The following is an 8,580-nucleotide window of genomic DNA, read 5'->3' as shown; positions in this document are numbered from 1 at the left end:
GGCTGGCACTTCTTCTGAGTGCCACACCCTTAACTCAAAAATAGTGGGTATTTTATCCGCTCTTCGCTAAAGTTTTAACTAAATTAACCCCATATTCAAAAATAAAATACTAAAAAATTATTTTAATGTTAAAACTATATAAAAAAAGGATTAATTTCTTTACCTCAAAAACTTTAAGGTGTTACAATACATTCGCTCAACGATAGTGCCAACTTAACTACTGCTTTTTCAAAGATACCGTTGCAATGTTAAAATAGGTCATCACTTGCCTTCAAGTAAATTCCGTGTTGTTTTTTTCCTTGTTATTTAGTTGGATGGATTGTGGCATATAGATATAATCCATTTGAAATAACGTTCAAGTTATATACGTTTCTTATGTATTAATGTGGTCAAAAAGTCACCGACAAATAAAAATGAGCATATTTCTTAAGTTTTGATCATGTTTTAATATTGTCTTGATCAATTTTATTTTACTTTTTGAACGGCTGATCCTCAATATTCTATACTGGACAGTCGTAGCAATTTCTAAAGAGTACGATCGGTGACCAATTAAAAGTCCCAAAGCCCCGAACCATTATCACATCTGGTAAAACCATCTACGACCATGTATATTATGCGGTATGCGGATACGATGATATTTAATGGGATAATTTCATATTTACCCAAAAAAGACACCCTAATATCATATTTACCCAACTTTTATTAATAATTTCATATTTACCAAATTTTAATTTACATTCTATCAAATCTACCCAAATCACAAATTATTTTATGTTTAAAACTATTATAATTTTATACTATCCATACCCTTATATCAGCGGAAAAAGAAAAAACTCCAGCCAAATCGTCAATTAACAAAACCATTTATACTTTCATGGCAGTGGAAAAGATTATTAATACCGTTCATCTCAATGATCACTCAATAGACATAGGACCATAAAAATTTGCATCTGAATAGCCTTTGTATTTGCTTTTAAACCATTTATAATAGTTTTTTACCTGAACTTTGTATCTCACGACTCACATAATGTTACTTACTCAATGATATTGCATGACTTTTGATGATATTAAATTAAATAAAATATGGATTAAAGTAGTTGTTTTTCTAAAACGAAAATCAGTACATTTGCTTGGATATAATGCATTTTAGTTGGGTCTTATGATTGGCGTGTATCATCAAATTTTATGTTACATATACAAAGGTCTTCTATAGTAAATGAAATTTGAAACTCATATTTATTTATTGCTTATTAATATATTTTTTTAATCTTATATAATTCACAGTTGTGAACATTTTGCTTGGCATAAGAAGTCAAATTTGGATGCATTATTTAAGTTATTTATTTTTAAAGGCATATAGGGAATTTATTGATATAAATTTGGTTATAAGTTATTTTGTAAGTGATTTGGGTAGATTTGATAGAATGTGAATTAAAATTGGGTAGATATGAAATTTTTAATAAAAGTTGGGTAAATATGATATTAAAATGTGTTTTTTTGGATAAATATGAAATTCTTCCTTTAATGTATCAAAATAAAATTGAAATACATGTCATAATGGTCTAGTCGAGCTCTTTCTAGATGATATGTATAGTCAAAAGAGTCGAACAATATTTATTTCTTACAGTTATTAGAAAATTATTGGATGTCTACAAATTAATTGTAGAGCAACTCACATCAGTAACCAAATTTTACGAAGATTGTACCAAACTAGCAAAGTTTTTTTGAATTATCACAAAATAGCCATGAAAATCGCAATATCTTGCAAAAATCGCAATGCGATTTCGCAGATCACAATGCAATTCTGCGACGCATTGCGATTTTGACTTTGGCGGAATTTTTTTTTTTCAATTTTGTCAACAATAGTACGATAAATAAAATGTTACATACTAGTTTTTTACAAAATCTGTCAATGCAAAGCTTCAGAATTTCGATAACAACGTAACTTTAATACCGAATACAACATTTGCATCAAAAAAATCACCTAAATTAATAGCCCCAAGAGAAGATGAGCGTGATTTTTATTGGAATTTAAATTTCCTTTTATTTGGCGCCGGATGAACTTTTGATTTTGGTGAAGATCCATACTCTCTCTCGGTGGGAGAAAAGATGTTTGTGATGGCATGGGAACACCACAAGTCATCCTTGTGTGACCACGTTCCTTGCAACGTTTGCATGTCGGGTTCATCTTCTTTGCCCTTAGACGGTATACAATCGTGGTTTTTAGGTCGGCCATGTAGCATTTGGTCTACGACCGGTGGCAAAACTGTTTTTAAGTCATCTCATATCTCCCATTGATGTGTAAAATCGAGTTTAACTTTAAAAACAAGAAATACCGATTAACTGACTGCTGCACACTTTCGGGTCAGTAGACCCATTCGTATGCAATATAGTTTAATGATAAGTCCAGGTCGAATCCACGTAGACTGTTTATTAAGAACTAAGCGAGTTTAATGTAATTCAACTAGTGGTTTGGTTTAATAACCCGTTGTCAGTTTTGGTTTTTAACTAAAAACTAAATTAACTAGAAAACTAAATCCAATATGACCGGGGAAAGGATCGTCCGCGAACGATAGAAAAAATTGATTTAGACAGTAACATAAATGGATCTACTTTGAATCCATGACACAATACCTCTGTTTAAATATAAGTAAAACCCAATTCAATAACGTTGATTTAATAACTATGTTTAAACAAGAAATCACTAGTTGCGCACCTAGCTTATTAACTTATCCAAACTCATTAACCAATTGATTCAATTATAAGGATCGACTCCCACCGGGCGTTTATTAAAATATATCCCTAACTAATTATTTTGTTTTGTTATTATTTAACAATTATGCCTATCATTTACTAAACCGTTAACACGTTTAATATTATTATTTATGATTGTTCTCAAACGTACTACCATGAATTAGAGCCGATTAATTCTACCAAACCAATTGAAATAACAAACACACAATCTAGCTACCAATAAAAATCATGCATAAGTTATCAATATATAAGTGATAAAAATTAAATATATTAAGATGTCGACATAACGTTAAATAAATCTACTAGAATTCATATAATCATTCAACCACGATCCATCGCATCACTCTATCTTAGTACATTGTCGGCTTTATATGTATAATGGGTTAGGCCATTGCCGGCCCCAATTGTGTACGCCCCCTGAGTTGTAATTTAGTCTAGTAGGGTGCACTTTTCTTTATCTAAGTTTACTTTGAAGCTTAAAAATAGACATAGGGCACAATACATTACAAAAGTCTCTCTACATTCCGCTCCTTGATTCCATTTAACAAATAAAAAAATGAATAATATGTCATCTTAACTCATTCGAATTATCATAAATCCTTCAATCTAATATAACTGCTTCAAATATAATGAGATAAGTTGATTTATCAATCTTTTACTATCCCTCTTTCTCAATTCTCAATGGTAGTGTTAGAATGTATGCATCTAATCACCAGTACGCAACGGAAGAATCGAAAACAAATATGCAATCAAATTAATTAACTAAGAAGAAAATCGAAACGTATACCTTTGCGCAAAACTTCCAATAATATTAGTTAATATTATTATGATGATGAATTAGGGTTTAAAGTAAAAGCCCTCTACGATCGCACACTAGACACCCCTATACCGTATGCTAGTACCCGAATCACGAACCAAACAAACCCCTTTGTTTAATATTCTCTTCATACGAAATCCCAAGAACCAAACCTTTTGTTGTAGACTAACAAAGGTGAACCATAATTAACACTAACATTAATTATATCTATGATTCATGTATATATGTATTGTCGAATGAACAAAGAAAAACCAAATACCCTTTAAAGGGTTCGGTCGAATAAAAGAAAAAGAAGAGAAGGTTTTCTTGTGTGTATGAATGAAAAACCCTTAAGCCTAAGCCTTTTATTTATAGGCTTAATTAGAAAGGTTTTAAACTTGGTGGACAAGTAATCCCAAGGCATAGAAGCCTTGGAATTTCCAGCCCCCATATAAATTAAGGAAACTCATTTTTTCCTTATTTCAATCCAACACGGCCTCCTCCTTAATTAAATCCAAAAATAATTAATTCGTGATTATATTTTAATTAATATATTACTTTAATATACTAATTAATAATATAGAGTTACCGTGTCATTTCGTGTGACCCCGTAGGCTTAAATTATTTTCAGACATACGTTTTATAATTAACATGATCATACTCCAACAGGTAGTTCACAAACACTTATGAACAGTCAGTCAGACACCATACCAATCTTATGACTAACTATATCATGCCTTTAAATGAAAACACTCATTTTAGTTTTATGCCATACGTTCATGTATGTTTTTACGGGTGACGATTATTCACATTTATAAGTTTTTTAGTTTATCGTTTATCGATCTCAAACGTGGTAAAGGGGTAAGGCTTTTATTGAATACCGTAAAAAGCACCCAAAGTTGATCCCGTTTAAATCATTCAAAAAAGTTGAGCCGACCCCGTCTTAGTTTATGATGAAAGATTTAATTAGACATGTTAAAACTAATAAAACTAACAATCAAATAAATATAATCTATAATGATAGATTGTATAATAATAAAGCCTAGATAACTACTAATAATAGAGAAAAGAGTTCGAACGAGAATTTGGCTACGTGCTGCTGCTCGAAGTTGGAACAAATTAAAATCCGAAAGGAATTCTAATTTACGACTCCCTTCTTCACGCACCGATACCCCTGTATGGATTTTTGCGGCTGGTCCCACTTGCCGACCTCCAATCTCACGTACAACACCCCCTTCTGCCAATTAATTCCATCTATGTGTATTTGCTTTCGACTTGTGTTCACGTTTCTCTAACCGACCCACCAAACAATACAAGAGTTACATGTGGGCTTCTTTTATTTGTTGATTTCTACCAAAATAGAAAATAGAAAGCCCAGAAATTTGGGCTTACATTCGGGCCCAATATTAATTCATTCCAAGCCAAAAGTGTTGTCAATTGGTCTGGTTTTCGTATAACTTTTGGAAGACAGGAATACAATTTGAGTTTTTAGAACTTATCTTAATCTTTATAGTATATATAAGACAGTTGAACTAATGACTTATTAACCAATCAAATTGATTTTCGCTTATATCATCATTTAGATTACCTATAAATTAAAAATCCTAATAATCATTATCCACACATATTATTTATACTAAATTTATATTAATATGTAGAAAAAGTCTCATTAATTTATACTTTTTTGTTTTCCAACAATAATTTACACTTTTTATCCCTGAATACTTAATTTATATTTATTTTTAGCCATCAACTTGAGATAATTTTTTAAAAATTATAATCAATGAATTAACTAAAAAAATTTCAACATTTGAAATATTGTCTACAAAAATTTATTTCAAAACCTAATGACTTATTAACAAATATTAGATTAGATTTTTATAAACTATAAATATTAATATTTAGTTTAATACTTAATAAAAACACAATTTAAACTCTAGATACATGTCCCAAACATAATAACATATGACGATGTATAACATTTTTATTCTAAACACAATAGGAATCACAGAAAAGGAGACAATCACAGACAAAACACGATTTAAAACAGGGGTTACTTATATCTTTAAAATTATAGTTTTTATGACTTAAATGTATGAAAATCTAATGATAATAATATCGTAAACCTCGTGTTCAGTGTTGGACACGGATCTAAAATCTAGTATATACTATAAGACAGTTGAACTAATGACTAATTAACCAATCACATCGTTCTATTTCATCAAATTGACTTTTGATGATGTCATCATTTAGATAAACTACAAATTAAAAATCCTAATAATTATTATCCAAATATATTATTATATTAATATTTATATTAATTTGTAGAAAAAGTCTCATTAATTTACACTTTTTTGTTTTCTATCAATAATTTACACTTTTTAGCCCTGAATACTTAATTTATATTTATTTTTAGTCATCAACTTAAGAAATTTTTTTAAAATTTACAATCATTTAATTAAATAAAAAAATTTAACATATATATGAAATATTTTCTAAAAAAAAATATTTATTTGAAAACCTAATGACTTATTAACAAATATTAGAAGAGTCCTAATTGTTATCAGAAAATATAAAAACAATCCTAATTGTTATCATATTATCATAGAAGAAGTGATTGAAAATAAACATATGCGTGTTATGAACGCGCATCATGATTAAATACATATACTTGAATGTCAAGTTCGGAATCACAAATATGTTTATATTTCAATTCTTAATTATTTTTCCTAATAATATCACATTATGAGTACATTTGTTTCAAAATATATTATAATGGAGAAATTATTATATATAACATGTGCCTTGTGAAATGACTACGGCAAACAATTCCATCAATATGTCTAGGCTAATAATGACAGTGAGGAACCTATGATTATTGTACTACAACTTGTAAAATATAACACTTAAAACCGTTTTTTTTTTAATTGTAAGCTTTTGTGACTTAAATGTATGAAGATCTAATATTGTTAATATCGTAAATCCCGTGTCCAGTGTTGGACACGAGTCTAAAATCTAGTTTGAACCTATTCGGCATCTTTCCTCCTCGTGCAACCTAAAATTCAAATAAATCATCTATTAAGTATACAAATACAAATTTGTATATATAAACATTATCTAAACATAAAAGTAGATAACCATATATATATATATATATATATTAAAAGAGTAGGTAAACAAGCTTTTTAAAATCCTCCTCAATCTTTAAGTTACCTACAAATATTGCCACGTGTGATTTTATATTACATGGGATCTTACGTATAAGAGAAAAAGATATTGCATCCATTAAATCTATATTTGTTTGGCAAATATATTTGACAATAATAAAATCAAATCATATATTATTAAAAATCTTTTCATTACAGGAATTTAAAAATCTCTAATTAAATAAATGATATCACAAACCAAAAAACACACCAAAGTCCATCCTAACACCTATACGTCTCGCATATTTTTTCATCCATCTACACAATATAATTAAATTTGTAAGTTTATCTTAGTGATTCAGATTCATAATGTGTATCTGTTTTTTGAACATTTGATAATGAAAAGGGCTCTTTATTATGTAGAGTGAGTTACTATCTACAAATGAATTGGTTTTAACTCTTTTTGATATACCCGTATTTATGATCATCTTCGTTTTTTTCATTGATATTCGGTTTATTGATGATATGGGTTATACAGGTTTATTTCTTTCATGTGTAGTAATTATTTGTGAGTACAGTTATTCCTAATCAAATACGATGTACAGGGCAAATTCACAGCCACAAGATAACGTGAACCTCGCTTAAACTAATCCTCACGACTAGGTAGGAAAGCAACACCATTAGGTTTTTAAATATGTTCAATTAAGTTTATATTTCTATGTTATTTAAATGTTGATCATTATATATATTATTTACTATCAATGTCGATCTTAAAAGTTTAAAAAAATCAATTCAACATCCGCACATCGTGTGGGCAAAAAACCTAGTATATATATATATAAAATATACGATATCACTCATTCGGAGGGATGCTGTATGGGATTGATAATCACGGTAGAAGTCTGTCGCTATATTCTAAAATGTAACCGTCCATAGCGATTTGTGAGCTATTGCGATTCTTAAGTTCTCGTTGCGATTTTACGTATCTCATTGCGCTTTTTCTAGGATATTGCGATTTTTATGGCTATTTTGTGATAATAATAAGAAAAGAAAACTTGGATAATTGGTACAATCTTGTTAGTCTAGGTTTCATTGGACTGGCTTTGGATCTCACTGGACTGCTCCAGTCATCTGGAGCCTTATGAAAATTTGTCCAGAAATGTTAGAAGAACAGTGAACGCCTTACTTGTACAGGAAATTTGGATGACTCCATAAAAGTTAGAAGAACAGTGAACGCCTTACTGCGATTTTTATTATGTCCCAAAGTGTCTAAATATACCAAAGTATAATGAGCACAGAACTATTGTAGAGGAGGGTGAATACAACTTTTCCTTAATCTTTACCAACTATTCACAGAACGTTTTAGAGACCCAGATTACGTATATTAAACAAGTAAAGACTGTGAATCAATAAAACAGCAAAGATAACATTCTTGCACACAGATTATAATTTTGAAATGTAACTCTTTATTAAGGAATAATCTATACAAAGAATTACAAGGTTGTTGTGGAAACAAGATAGCCTACAGTTATCTAAACAACCCTTTGAAATGACAAATTACAATCAACAAGTTTCTACTCAATACGATCATCCCAAGCTGATCGTATACAGGCTAAGATGTGTACAAGAGCAGAGAAACTTATATGAAGAATGATTCTAAGGAATGCCACACATATGCATATAAGGAATGTGGCTTTTACAGTCGAAAACCCTTTTTCTCTTGGTATCCAATTAAGCCACGTATTCTCTTTTTGTTGGACGATCAAGGAATATTAGATCGTGCCTTTCATGGTACTTGTGGTCCTGATGTGTGAAATCTAGTCTTAAATTTATAAAACATGAATCACCTTGCAACTAACTACTACACACTTACGGGCAGTGGAC

The sequence above is a fragment of the Erigeron canadensis genome, chromosome 7 (assembly GCF_010389155.1).
Source record: "Erigeron canadensis isolate Cc75 chromosome 7, C_canadensis_v1, whole genome shotgun sequence".
NCBI classification, from domain to species: domain Eukaryota; kingdom Viridiplantae; phylum Streptophyta; class Magnoliopsida; order Asterales; family Asteraceae; genus Erigeron; species Erigeron canadensis.
The sequence above is the reverse complement of the archived record's forward strand: the minus strand, read 5'-3'. Positions refer to the sequence as shown.